Source organism: Amphiura filiformis, chromosome 9 (assembly GCF_039555335.1).
Source record: "Amphiura filiformis chromosome 9, Afil_fr2py, whole genome shotgun sequence".
Lineage (NCBI taxonomy): Eukaryota > Metazoa > Echinodermata > Ophiuroidea > Amphilepidida > Amphiuridae > Amphiura > Amphiura filiformis.
In genome coordinates this window covers 32761497-32775504 of record NC_092636.1, presented here as the reverse complement: position 1 = coordinate 32775504, position 14008 = coordinate 32761497, and the positions used below count along the sequence as shown (strand labels likewise).

The 14008-nt window shown below is 36.4% G+C and overlaps 1 pseudogene; it reads left to right on the top strand.

Moving 5' to 3' along the window:
• The window catches only part of LOC140160890 (sodium- and chloride-dependent glycine transporter 1-like), a 61173-nt pseudogene that overhangs the window by 35411 nt on the left and 11754 nt on the right, over positions 1–14008 (top strand).

Sequence of the window (14008 nt, the reverse complement as noted above, 5' to 3'; positions counted from 1 at the left end):
AGAAAAATCTACAGTAAGTTCATGAACAATTAAAACTTGATTGACCTTGAAGTTGAATGTCAAATCTTTTCACTGTAAACAATATAAGCTAGACCTTTTGTGTATAGGTTATGCTTTGATGTAATGTGGCATAAGAAGCTAGTTGGTTATTCATGCTTTCCGTACATGCCTATGGAACACTGATACCAATCCAGGTGTAAAATGGTGATGCTCATGACATACCCAAAGGCCTGTGAACCAATAAGGGGTTGTGCAATAATTATGTGTATCCCGGGGTGGTGAATTCTCAAAATGGTCTGCCAAAAATTGCTTTCCCCAGTTTGACCGTGCCAAAAAATCTTTTGCCCCCTTTGACGTGCCAAAAATCTTTCCCCCTTTTGATGTGCCAAAAATCTTTGCCCCCCTTTTGACGTGCCAAAAATCTTTGGGGAACCCGAATATGTCAACCGTGCTAGCATGGTCAACCATGGTCAACCATGGTCAAAACATGGTTGACCATGGTTAACTATGGTCAGCGATGATCAGCCATGGTGGCTTGACCATGGTCAACCATGGTTGCCATGGTCACCATGGTATACCATGGTCGACCATGCTTTAGCATGGCCGAGCATGGTCAGCCATGGTCTTCACCTCACTTGACCATGGTTGACCATGGTCACTTTTAAGTATACCATGGTCAACCATGCTTTATCATGGGTGAGCATGGTCAGCCATGTTCATCACCTCACTTGACCATGGTTGACCATGGTCACTTCAAGTATACCATGGTCAATCATGCTTTAGCATGGGTGAGCATGGTCAGCCATGGTCATCACCTCACCTGACCATGGTCACTTCAAGTATACCATGGTCAACCATGCTTTAGCATGTGTGAGCATGGTCAGCCATGGTCATCACCTCACCTGACCATGGTTGACCATGGTTACTTCAAGTATACCATGGTCAACCATGCTTTAGCATGGCTGAGCATTGTCAGCCATGGTCATCACCTCACCTGACCATGGTTGACTCTGGGTAGTGAATGAGAAAAAGCGCCCTCTGTTGTTATTAATCGTATTTAATGCGTATTTACAACGTTGTGAATAAATATTTGACACCATAGAATATAAAAACTAGTAATTTGATAAGTTAAAATAAGATTTTTAACGGAATAAATCTAAATAATATGATTATGCAGTTTATTCCGTTAAATATTTACCCCATAATTTCCCTCATTCTTCAGGCCCTGCCCTCTATCGGGTGCTAATTTAAAGTTTAAGCTTGATTGCTATTGTTTCTTTCTATTGTTTCTTCCTTGATTGCTATTGTTTCTTAACCATGGTCAAACATGCAAATTTTTGACCATGGTTGACCATGGTCACTTTAGATAGACCATGGTTGACCATGGTCTCTGGCCGTGGTGCCATTTTTCAAAAGCATGGTTGACCATGGTTTGACCATGGTCAAAACCCATGGTTGAACCATGGTTGACCATGGTTAACCATAGTTCAACCATGCCTTTTTCGCATAGGGAGCGCAGCGAGCAGTAAATTTTGAATATTTAAACGTGTTCCTAACGTTTTCCTACACCTTTTTTACGTTTTATAGAAACGGTGCCCAAAATATCTGTGCCAAAAATTGCTTGCCCCCCCTTTCGGCCTGCCAAAAATCGCTTGACCCCCCCTTTCGACCTGCCAAAAATGCTTGCCCCCCCACTTTTGGCCTGCCAAAATATCTTTGCCCCCCCCCTATAATTCACCACCCCGGGGTACACATAATTATTGCACCACCCCTAAACAGCCTCATCCCCTCAGCGGTGTAGGGTGGGTCATCACATTGGGGGGGGCACCAACCATGATCATCTGAAGAAAATTGACATATTGAAGTTAATGAAATAAGTATTGAAAAATGAGGTGTATGCAGTGTGTTTGCTGCCGCTATTACACCAGAACAGATACAATTTGAAATGTCAACCCTCTGCAATCAATAACTGTTGCTTTACATTACACCCAGGGGGGCACTCACATAAACGGTTTGTACGCATCGCATGTGTGACCAAAAAATAAGTAGAAAGGGGTGATTTTTTTAGGCAAGGCAAGTTATGTGTGTGTGACGCATTTAGGGTCTAAAAAACACTGATTTTCAAGAATAAGGGTAGTTTTCTGAATATGAACAACTTGTTTAGGGCAAATTTTTGGTAAATTACGAGTACAAAAAGGGTACATTTGTTACATCTTTACTAGCCAAAAAACTCATTGGGGGTAAATTCTATATTAAATTACCTTATTAAGGTTGGTCTGAACCCTGGAATTATGGAAACTTTCGGGCCTCATAACTGCTAAATTGTTAGTCTAAATTATATTAAAAAAAATATAAAAATATAAAAATATCTAGGAGCCGTTTTTCACCAAAAATATTTGAAATTTGGGCTTTTTATGATTTTTTGAAAATTCAGCATTTTTTACCATTTTGGTGCAAATTTCTCGAAGTTGGTCGAAATTTAAAAAAATTAAAAAACGGCTCCTGGATATTTTTAAATAAAATTGTCTGATATTTAATTTTTTTTCGCGCACAAATGTTCTAGTAAAATATATCATATAGTATCCCCCCTATTTGAAAACCAAAACTTGGCTACTTGAGTGCACATGCCTTCCTCACGATGGGTTTGGGGCCTCCCAATTTTGGCCTGGCCCAGGGCCCCCAAAAGAGTAATTTTTTTATCCAGCCCTGCATTTTAATACAGATTTTGTAGTGTTTTTTCATGTAAAACATTTTAAAACCTGGGCTTTAATAACCAGACATTTAGGCTAAATGTTATCAAAACATTTGACTAAAACCAAAGCATGTTTAATATACAAGTTTATAATGTTTCAAAAACATTTTTGTGTTTGCTGGGTAAGTGCAATTTCTTGAAATATCAAATTAATTAAATCATGAAAATGGCTTAATGCAATAAAAGTTATACCACTACCAAGGGAAATTGGTCTTGTTTGAGCTCCACTTGTATAACACTGTTTAAGGTGGTACTACACCTTGATAAATTTGTGACTATTTATGCATTTTTCTCAAAGAATAATAACACACTGAATGTACCTCATTTCTTAACACATATGTGATGCGATCAAGCAAAATCAGTCGGAACTCGGAAATATTAAATTTTCAGTTTCTTATAAGATAGTAACAAGCATTTAAAAAGCTGCATTTTGCAGAAAACCCCATTAAAATTGAACATGCAGTTCTAAAGATATGAGCAATTAAAGAGTTTCCAAAACAAGAGGAAACAAAAGGAAACTTTACCTTTGTTTGGCTATATCTCAAAATCAATATTTCCAAGTTCCGACTGATTTTGCTTGATCGCATCACATATATCCTACACATTTGCTGCCTTGAGATTCCAGTGGTTGAAAATATGAGCGATTTCGAACGTTTCAAATTTTTCGGTAAAATTACCCTTGGAAATGGGTAAGGGTTCGAGAGCTCGGGCCGCACACCCCCGTCGCTAATACCCGCAGTTGAAGTAGGACTTCCAGTGTAATAATTATTATTAGGCCAATAAAAAAATAAAAAAATTAAACATGTTTCTTGTCCCCTCCCACTTCCTTTTTTGAGGCTGCTTCAGATTTATGTATATGTTCTTAAATTTTGTTATAACTTTTGAAAAAAAATGTCTAGGAAGTTGAGATATTTTCTGTAGCAAGAAACACATTGTTAAAAATTTTATAAACATGTTGTCAACATGTTTAATAGTTTGGGTCAAAATGTTTTAATAACGTTAAAATGTGAAGTTACATTTGTATATAGGTCATCAATGTATTTTTAAATTTGAGTTTTGTGTTTTTTACATGACAAATACACTATGTTTTATTTTAATTTTATTTTATTAGATCTTATTTTGCCAGGGGAACAAACTCAGTGGTCCACACTGATTTCCAGTCTGGCCCAGGGGTCAAACAAAATACATCAAAAATACAAATGAAATACATACAAAAGAATTACATACCATGGATTTAACAAATAACATCATATATGAACACACCAAGGAAGCACATCTGTGCTGGTCGGCTGCAGTGCAGCAGTGGCGTAACTAGACATTTTCATTTGGGGGGGGGGGGCAAGCGGGGGCAAACATAATAAATGAGGGGCAGGAATCCAGCACCTTTTGGCGACAAAAGAAGTGTATGGTACAAATGCGCACGAAAATTTTTGGCATATTGAAGCTAAACTGGTGACATATGGTAAAAAAGTGGAATACGCGCGCAAAAATTTGTGTTTTTTAAGGTTAATATGACCAGATATGAGGTTAATTAATAACTCTCAGAAGTAGGCCTACTTTAACTTTTTTTCATTTGGGGGGCAAACAGGGGGCAAGGGTTCAAAATGGGGGGCTCCCCGCTGGTTACGTCACTGCAGTGCAGCAATGTCGGCAGGCTTCTAAGACAGTCCGCAGACAGAGTCCGCACTGCAGCCGACCATCATGCAACCATTGGCGTACGCAGGGGGGGGGGTGTTACGTGTGTGAAACACCCCCCTTGGATCTGTCAAAAAAATAAAATGAGGGAAAAGAAAAGGCAAAGAAAGAGAGAGGGGGGGAAGAGAGAAAGAGAGGGAGAGGGAGGGAGGGAGATAGGGGGAGGAGAGGTGGGAGATGAGCAAGGCATAGGGGACATATTATCACAATAATATCATAGGCCTATAGCCTTAACAACCCCCACACAAATTATATCACCCCATAACCGGTATTGACCAGTAACATTATGTAAATGTGTTAATTGTTGATACATGTCAACCCCCCCCATCATCATCACACCCCTGGCAACGTACGTATACGTTAAGGTTAAAACTTACGTTGCTGGGGTGTTGGTGTAAACATGTATGTCATTTAACAATTAAAATTGTTAATTGACAGTATTAATTGTCAACCCCATCATCACGCTTTTACATCTCTTACACCGCATTGCGCCATGTTATCGCGCCATGCTGAAAACCGTTGGCAAGCAATAGATGATTAAATTTGTAATCGAAATCTAATCGCTTTTCAAAAGAATAAGTTAAAATAAAGCATATTTAGACAGTAATTTGCATTGAAATAGTGAGAAAATTATGCATCGAATGGCTTCAATTGGACCTTCATTTTGCAACATCAGAGGGAAAACTTGTTCACGAAAAGGCTTCATAGACCATGTAGACCGTCATTTCAAAAGTTTTCGGCTTTTTGAAACTAATATTTTACACACTAATCAGTGCCAAAATGGTCCACCAAATCGCTTCAATTAGGTCTTTACTTTGCAAAAGTTTCTTACTTCTCAGGGGGGCACATCCCCCCTCAGACACCCCCTGCATAGTGGATAAACATGTGGCCATATTCGCTTTCGACATTTACCAATTTGTGTTTAACATAAATCATAGGCCTACAATTAAAGGGAAAACTTGTTCACAAAAGGCTTTGTGGACTGTCATTTCACAATTTTTCGGCTTTTTCAGACTAAAATTGTACACACTAATAGTACCAAAATGATCCACCAAATCACTTCAATTAGGTATTCATTTTGCAAAATTTCCTACTTCTGAGGGGGGGCACATCCCCTCAGACACCCTACCGTCGCGCATAAGCCTTGACGCGATGTCCTTCTGTGCCATTTTTAAATGTTATTACTTTTTTTTATCATCACACCCCCCTTGAAAAATTCCTGCGTACGCTACTGCATGCAACAACCTGAATAATTAAATAATTTAATTGCACATCGCTTTGAAACAGCCTAGTGTATGAGGTAATGGTACTTTAACCTGGGTTGGCAATGAATTAAAAGAGACCACGCCTCTGGATGTGAATTTTCGCTTAGCCGACTCGCTCTTACTATGTGGGATGACCAGATTACCTTGTGACCCTGCTCTAGTCAGGTGGTTGTGACTCGAAGCAACTGTGTGGAATATATTGCACTATGTCAAAATGTAATTTTAAAATATTTGTGGCAACCATTTTTGAAAAATATTTTTGTTTTACATAATGTTTTTTGAATGTTATGAAAAGTTTTATACATTTTATATCTTTATATAACCAGTGGCGTAGATTTCTTTTTGACATAGGGAGGGATTAGGGATTTGGGGTTCGAAATATTTTATTATACAGTGAATCCATGTTAATTTGGTCAGAAACCCACATGCAGGTATTAACATTGGTGGGATGATTGTATGGACCATGCCCCTGTCAAAATATTGGGGATTTATCCTCCTTCCCCCCCTTACGCCTATTTATATAACCCAGCATTAAAGTTTTCAGTAAAACGTTTTGTGTTTCCTGGGTATGCAATAATAATCAAGGTTTGGAGAAAAAAAAAGTTAAACAATAATTTTTTTTATGTTTTCTACTGAACAAAGGCTTTATGCCTTCATGGTAGAATGCAAGCAGGTATTGTACTGTTATTCATGCATGGAAAGTTGAACAGACAGTTTATGGTCCTGATTTCTTATCTTAAACCATGGACAATAGAGTAGGGTCAATGATGTGGAAGGGTACAATATGTCTTTCTTTGAACAAGTTCATTAGGAATTTGAATTTCAACTGTGGCTTTGTTAATTTTGAACAAAATTTAAAAGAAAAATGGTCAATGTTTAACTCGCAATTTATTGATGTTTCACCGCCAAACAAAATCCAGATGGGTGCACATATGCACCAACAACTAACAAATAAATGTCCCATTGAAATACACATAAAGGTATTATTGATTTCTTTGCGGTGTTTATCACAATAAATTGAACACAATCCAGTGCAAATCGATGAACATTTAACCCATGTATTTCAACAGCAATTTTTGACCTTTTTGCAAACCTGTTTCTGACGTGACATGCATACTCTTACATTTCAGCCCATTACCTAATCAGCTCTAATCACAGATTACAGAAGGAATTTGTATAGGCCTAATTGCGAGCAGATATAAATCCCGGGATATAAATACATTTTCATATCATTTTATTTTGCAATCATAACTTGACATCTTTAAAGTTAATTATTAATATGAAAATATCACGCCACCAGCTTTTTGGGTTTCTCAGCTTAACAGTCAGAATTATAGGTAAATTTTCACAGGAAACTTTTCTGGACACATGACACCCATGGGCGCGGCGCAGACATATTAGTATTATGGAATGTGACCCCGAGCACAGCGGGTGCTCTACCAATGTATTTGAATAGGAAGAATTCCTCCTTTGATGCAAAATAAGTTACACTTGTCACAAGTTAATAATATTATTATTAATTAGCGTTTCCATAGATAAATATTTTTTTCTGTAGATAGATATTTTTGATACTGTGAAGAAATTAAGATTGCATAATATTCAATACATTTGCAATACACAAATTTCTATCAAAATTGCAGCCAAGAATACTATTCCAATTCAAAATGACTAAGACTTGAATAGCGAGGTCACCGCCCGCAGGGATCAAGCTCGACGTTACACTCACATTGATACGCATTGGTCACATGTCCAGAAAATTTTCCCGTGAAAATTTACCTATTAATAGGCATGTCACAGTGGCTGCACAATACTTCTGCCACACTGTGCATGCAAGCATAACAGTAAATTGAAAAGCGCGCGCATGAAAGTTGTTCAATTTTGACAAACATCCATGCCGAAAAATTAATTTCCTCATATGTGCTATTTATCACAATTGTTTGAATTTTTGATATATGGTATGTGAAACCTTTCTGTGACTACCATCGGTTTAAAAAAAAATAAATATTGCTTCGTTTAAGAGCTACTACCTGTTTTTATGGATTGTTGAAGATCCCTCATAAATCAATAAATATAGGAATTTTGAAAAATCAAGATCTACCACCATTTAGCTGAAATACTAATCTTTCTAAGCATGTAAATTATTTCCGTCGACAACTAATGGCACACTTGAGGAAAAGCGATTTGAAACAAAACATTTTCTAAGTGAGTTTAAAGGAGTAATATTCCAAACCACAATAGCTCTAAGTTATTGTGTGTGTCCAAGGCCACACCATTTTTGTATACACGCTATAGTAGAGGGGCTGTTCCTTTTACCGTTTCTATTCCCTTGTTAATCCAGATAACAAAATGTTAATTTAAAGTCTCATTGCAAATGAAGTTTTAGTTTTACTTTTCGGATTTGGCTTTGAGCAATGGTGGCACATACCATATTTACAGAAAAATTTAAAATTCTATTCCAGACACAATCAAAATGTCAAAGTTTGTATTTTTGTATTATATTAAAGTAATTAACTGCAGATTCTTTACTCAACATCATAACAGGTTCATACTTGACAAATTCATGATGAATGAAAAGACTTTCATTAAATATTGAAAAAAAAAAATTACTCATGCCTAATTTACATAATAATATCATGAATACATAATTAGCTGTAATAAGCTAATTTGCATAATTGATTACTTTTTGTGTATTTTTTGTTATCAATTGAAAGAACTTTGTATACATATGTTTGTGAAAAAACCGCACCCTGATATCATGTACGGTTTTCTTTTGGCATCAATTTTGCATATTAATTAGCTGAACTTAGTCATTTTTTTCAACTTTTATTTGTCTGCAGATTGGCGAATTGCTAAAATAGTATATTTGGTTAATTTATTATAATTATTTAATGATAGATTTTTTAATTTTGTTTTCTTTGGCGAATTTAAAAAGATAGGCAATTAACCTGTGATACTTAAATTAACGTTGCTTTTTCAAGCAAGTGTCCAAATAAACCTTCAAAATCTCGAAATGTGTCAATTTTGTAATTATAGCAATTTGTGGCAGATTTGCATTCCATTTATGAGCATCTTAAAATTGAGACTACGTCACAATGCATTGACCGATTTCAATTCGGTTTTTTGATTTTTGATGCTTTAATAAAGGTCATTCATGTAGAAACATTAAATAATGTGTTTCTGCTGCCCTTATTTTTGAGGTGATATACCTACTATTAATGTTGACTGCAAGGAAGAAAAAAAGAAGGAGAAGGAAAATCCTCTTGAAATCCTGGCTACACCGCTGCTCTCAGATGGCGCTGTTATAGAAAAAATATTTTGTTTATAGAATATCTCTAATTGCCCCCTTCATGTAGTCTGACAAGTATAAGACCTTTTTTCTTAGTTACCAGACTATATACAGTTAAGACTATGATCACTATCTCACATGGCGCAAGAAAGATGAATCGCGAAAGTTCCAGTGACCGTGCCGCCCAAACATTTTTTCGGGCAGTTAGTGGACTTTTGTGTTTAATCTTTCTTGAGCAATCAGAGTCTGAGCATAGTTTGGCAACTAAGAGAAAAAAAAAAACAGGTCTTACTTGTCAGACTAGGATCATGGTGCAAGAAGTGCCTCCATTGTATATTGTAACATTTGCTGATATCACAGAGTTTGTTTTCAGGAGTTTTGGAACAGCAACCCAGCAAATACGAAACGTTTTTGCAACATTCACAAAACATAGGCTTAGGAACTGGGGGTGGGCTCAGCCCCTTAATAATTTTTGTGAAGTGACAAAATGTCATTAAAAACTAGGAAATATTGCTGTTCTTGATATATTTTTTGCCAAATTTTGCCCCCTTGAGCACACCCCTTAATGGTCATCAACAAATGTTAATTTTATCAGCCCACATGTCTGAAATCTTCCTAAACCACTACAAAATATTAGAAAAGGTTGCCTGAAGGTGTTTAAATGTTAGTTTATATATTAAAGGTATAAAATGTTTTAATATTAACAATCTAAAACATTTTTGAAAACTTTTTGCAAAGCATTCTAACATACTAGTTTTGAAGTTTTTACACAATATTTTGCAAAAACGATTGTAAATAAAATATTTTACAACAACGGTTTACAGCACAACATTTTTGTATTTCCCCCCTATAAAACGTTTTCATGGCCTTTTTAAATGAAAAGAGCATATTTTTAAACCCAGTTGACACAAAAATGTTTTGAAAACGTTTTGGTCAAAACTGTTTAATAATATGTTAAGATCATGAAACATTTTAAAAATGTGTTAAATGAAAAAACACCACCACAACATTTTTAAAATGTTCTTGAAATGTTATTGTGAAATATTTGTTAATACTTTATAAGATTATGTTAGAATATTTTGCAATCAGTTTTCAAAAATGTTTTCTGTAAATTGCAGGGAAACTAATGGGTTACTGCCGTTACTCCTTCGTGTAATTTTACGCAGAATTAGGGTTAGGATTAGGGTTTGTTTAGCATTAGGGTTAGGACTAGCTTACATAAAATAATTACATGAAGGATCCACCAACGAATGTAACATTTTGTGATAAAAAAGATGATTTTTTTTTCAGAAACCTTACAATATTGCTTTGAAATGAGTGTTGTCATATTTTTTATTGCCCACTTTACAGACATGGTGTACTAGATGCTACAGATGGACTGCATGATCTGGGATACATCAGGTGGCAGCTGTTGCTCTTTCTTCTTGCAGCATGGATGCTGGTGTATTTTTGTATCATCAAAGGGGTCAAATCATCTGGAAAAGTTAGTAAAAAAATCCGCCCAACCCAAACTCCAATGTCCCTTGAAAATCAAATGGTGTATTCCTAACAATTTCCTTTGCACCATACACTCAAATCAAATAATTTTATTTCAGGGTATTCCACAGTGCTAATTGTACTGATAATGAGCTCCTCAAAAAGATTGACACAACTTCTCTGGGAACTGATTCTCCCAACGACTTCTATGTGTACCGTCGTTTTATCTTTTCTGTTTCGGTTTCAGTTTTCGGTTTCGGATCTCATTGTTATTTTGAAGTGTTAGCATGGTACATGTGAACAATCTTTTTATTCTATAGTCTTTTGTTGCCTACAGAAAAGTTGAACGAAGATAACTTCTGTTTTTGGTTTCGGGAGTAATGTTAATTTCTGACATGAAAAACGTGAGATGAGAGGGTTGATGCTAATCTAGACAAAAGAAGTGTCTACATTTTACGGTCGTAAATTCACGATAAATTGTACGGCTTCAATTGCCTTGCGTTGGGTGTATAGGTACTTCCACCTAGGCGGGAGTGGCTCGTGAAAAAAGCCCAGCGTAGAAATATACATTAATCACTAGCAATCACGCAAAAATCGGTCATATGATTATGCAGAGATGAAACGGGGAATTATTTTTGTCCCAAATACACCTTAAAACTTGGTAATATGCAACAGCAGAGAAGTGCATTGAAGTGAAACTAATTGGATTTCTTTCATTGGAATTGGTAATCTGATAATTACTTCAGGCAAAATTGCCAGACTCATATCTATTTTAAATGTTTATTATTTGTCATTCATTGACCAGGTTAAACATGTTAAAGATTGCAAATTGTGAAGTAGGGGAAATGAGAGTGGGGATGATGAGACGAGGAGATGTTCGGGTGGAGGAGAGGAGAGGAGAGGAGATCGAGAGAAGAGAGGAGGGCGAGTAGAGCAGGGAGGAGTTTATTCCGTTTATTTTAATTTTTCCACGTTGATCATAGGCCTACTGCTAAAACAGTGAGGGGGGAGAAGGGTAGTTCATCCAATATAATTAAGATATCCACATAATTCAAAAGATGACACAGGTGAGAGTTGGGGAGGGGGAGAGACAGACAGACTAGAAAGAGAAGAAAGCGAGAGGAGAAGAGGCAGTGGTCCTTTTTTTAAATGTCACATTAATATAGACCAGAATAACATCAAATTTGCGTTCGGACCTGATGTAGGCCTATCCTGCCTAGTTAAATGAGAGACATGAGTAAGATTGTCCACTTGAAGCAACAGTGTTGCTTGACTTATCCAACCTTTATTGACAGACATAAGTGTGATTTACAGCACCTATTATTACCTCTTGAAATGAGAAGCATGATGCCCCAAATGTAACAATGAGGTCAAATTACACACCATCTCACTTAATCCCTTGTGTTTTCGTTTCTGAACAATAGAGCTCCCGAAACAGAAAAGATAAAATGACAGTTTGTATAACAGGTCCACTAACCTTTGCTCTTTGTGAATGCACTATAACCACTCCTCTTTAGGAAGAGCTCTGTCATTTTCATTTAGGCCTAATGTTAAAACCAAGGCAAATCTCACTTTTTCTATATTTTGAATTACAAATAAGTAGTGCATGGAACTTTGCATTCACAAATTGTTAATTACTGCACACGACCAGTTTAAAAGGACATTTCGTGATCCACAGTATCATCCCCCTAATTTTCTCAAAAAAGTTGAGATTTTCATACCACTGGAACCTCTGGCTACATAATCTTTATGTACAAAATATTTCTTGCAGAAATATCGTGAAATTTGAATTAAGTTCTTGTACACCATAACGAAATAACAACACATTGTGTTAAAAAAACCTTTCTCAGAAACAACACATTGTCTATGGTAATGTAATAGTCCACATAATCATGCGTAACTCACAAGCGCAAAATTGGAATCTCTGAAATTTTGGGAATAAGCTTTGTTCGTGGATATCTACTGATAAATGTCATAAAAAGAGGATGCTAGGATCACAAAATACTAGAGTTCTTTCTTGTTATGATGAGAAGTAGAAATAAACACTGATGGATGAAGTTGCTGGTATCGCCTACATGTTTTGTCCTATAGGTTACAATCAATAAATCTGGTTTGTTCCAATAATATCTTTTTTAAACAATTACAAGTGCATAAGTTTGATTTCGAGAATAAAAGTATTGTTTTGAAAAATGAAAACTGTTTAAGAATTAACTTGAAGCAATGCTAGTTTCTAGAAAATGTCTCATAGTTGTTTTTTTGTTATTTTTGTTATCTTTTTTAACAGGTAGTGTACTTCACAGCAACATTTCCATACCTTGTACTTTTTGTGCTCTTTATACGAGGTGTCACCTTACCAGGCTCTGCAGATGGCATATTATGGTTTATTAGACCACAATGGCATAAGCTCAAATCAGCTAATGTAAGTAGACAAGGGGTATCAAGACGGTTTTTATGGGGGCCAAATTTGCATGCATCACAAAATGTATAAATATTGTATCCGCAATACAGGGGTGTGTGTGGGGGCAGTATTTAGGGAAAATATTAAAAATGAAGGCCCAATTGGAGCCACTTGAAGACCATTTTTGCACTATTATGTAACATTTCAGCTGGAACAAGTTGGAAATTAAAAAAAAGGCTCAATTAAAGCCATTTTGTGGATCATTGTACACAAGTATTATTGAGCGTATTTCTACTGATCAAACGGTTGACGGTGAATTTGAGTGAATGGGGTTGATGCGAAGAATATGCGGTAACGGCCCCAATAGAACATGAATGCGGTGTGATGCGAGTGAATCTCAGTCATCCATCAACCACCTTTTGATGTGGTTACTAGTGTTGAATACGCGGTAATGCTCATAGTAGAAACAGTTCGGATGACAATTTTGTGGGTAACACAGGAAGTTAGCCTACTACAATACAGCGGGAGCATTCAAAATCTGACCTTGAAGGTCACAAAAAACTATTTCCTGGACTTCTGCCCTCCCCACTAAATAAGTGGGAAGTGAATTGTTACCTTGCATTTACAATTGAGTAGAAACAACCTGATGATGGTGATGGGATTAAAAGTGCGGGTGAAGGTGAAAGCATGGTAATGCGAAGTGCTCAGTATTAGCATGATTAGGCCTAAACATGCTGAGCCTACTCATGATCGACCAAGCTCAAAAAATTAGTGCTGTATTTTTCTGGAATGGGGAGTAGAACCAGCTTGCTCATAGTCGCCAGGTAATTGCAAACTTTGTCCTGCTTGGAGGGGAAACAGAAGAGGGGTAATCAGTCAGAATTAATAGGTAAATTTTCACTGGAAAATTTTCTGGACACGTGACACCCATGGGCACAGAGATATTAGCATTATGGAATGTGACCCGAGCACAGCGGGTGTTCTTGAATATATGTATTTGAATAGGAAGAATTCTTCCTTTGAGGCAAAATAAGTTACTTGTCGCAAGTTAATAATGTTATGGTAAGAGTTTCCGTAGATAAATATTTTTTTTCCGTAGATAGATATTTTTGAAATTACGTTTTGATGATATTGTG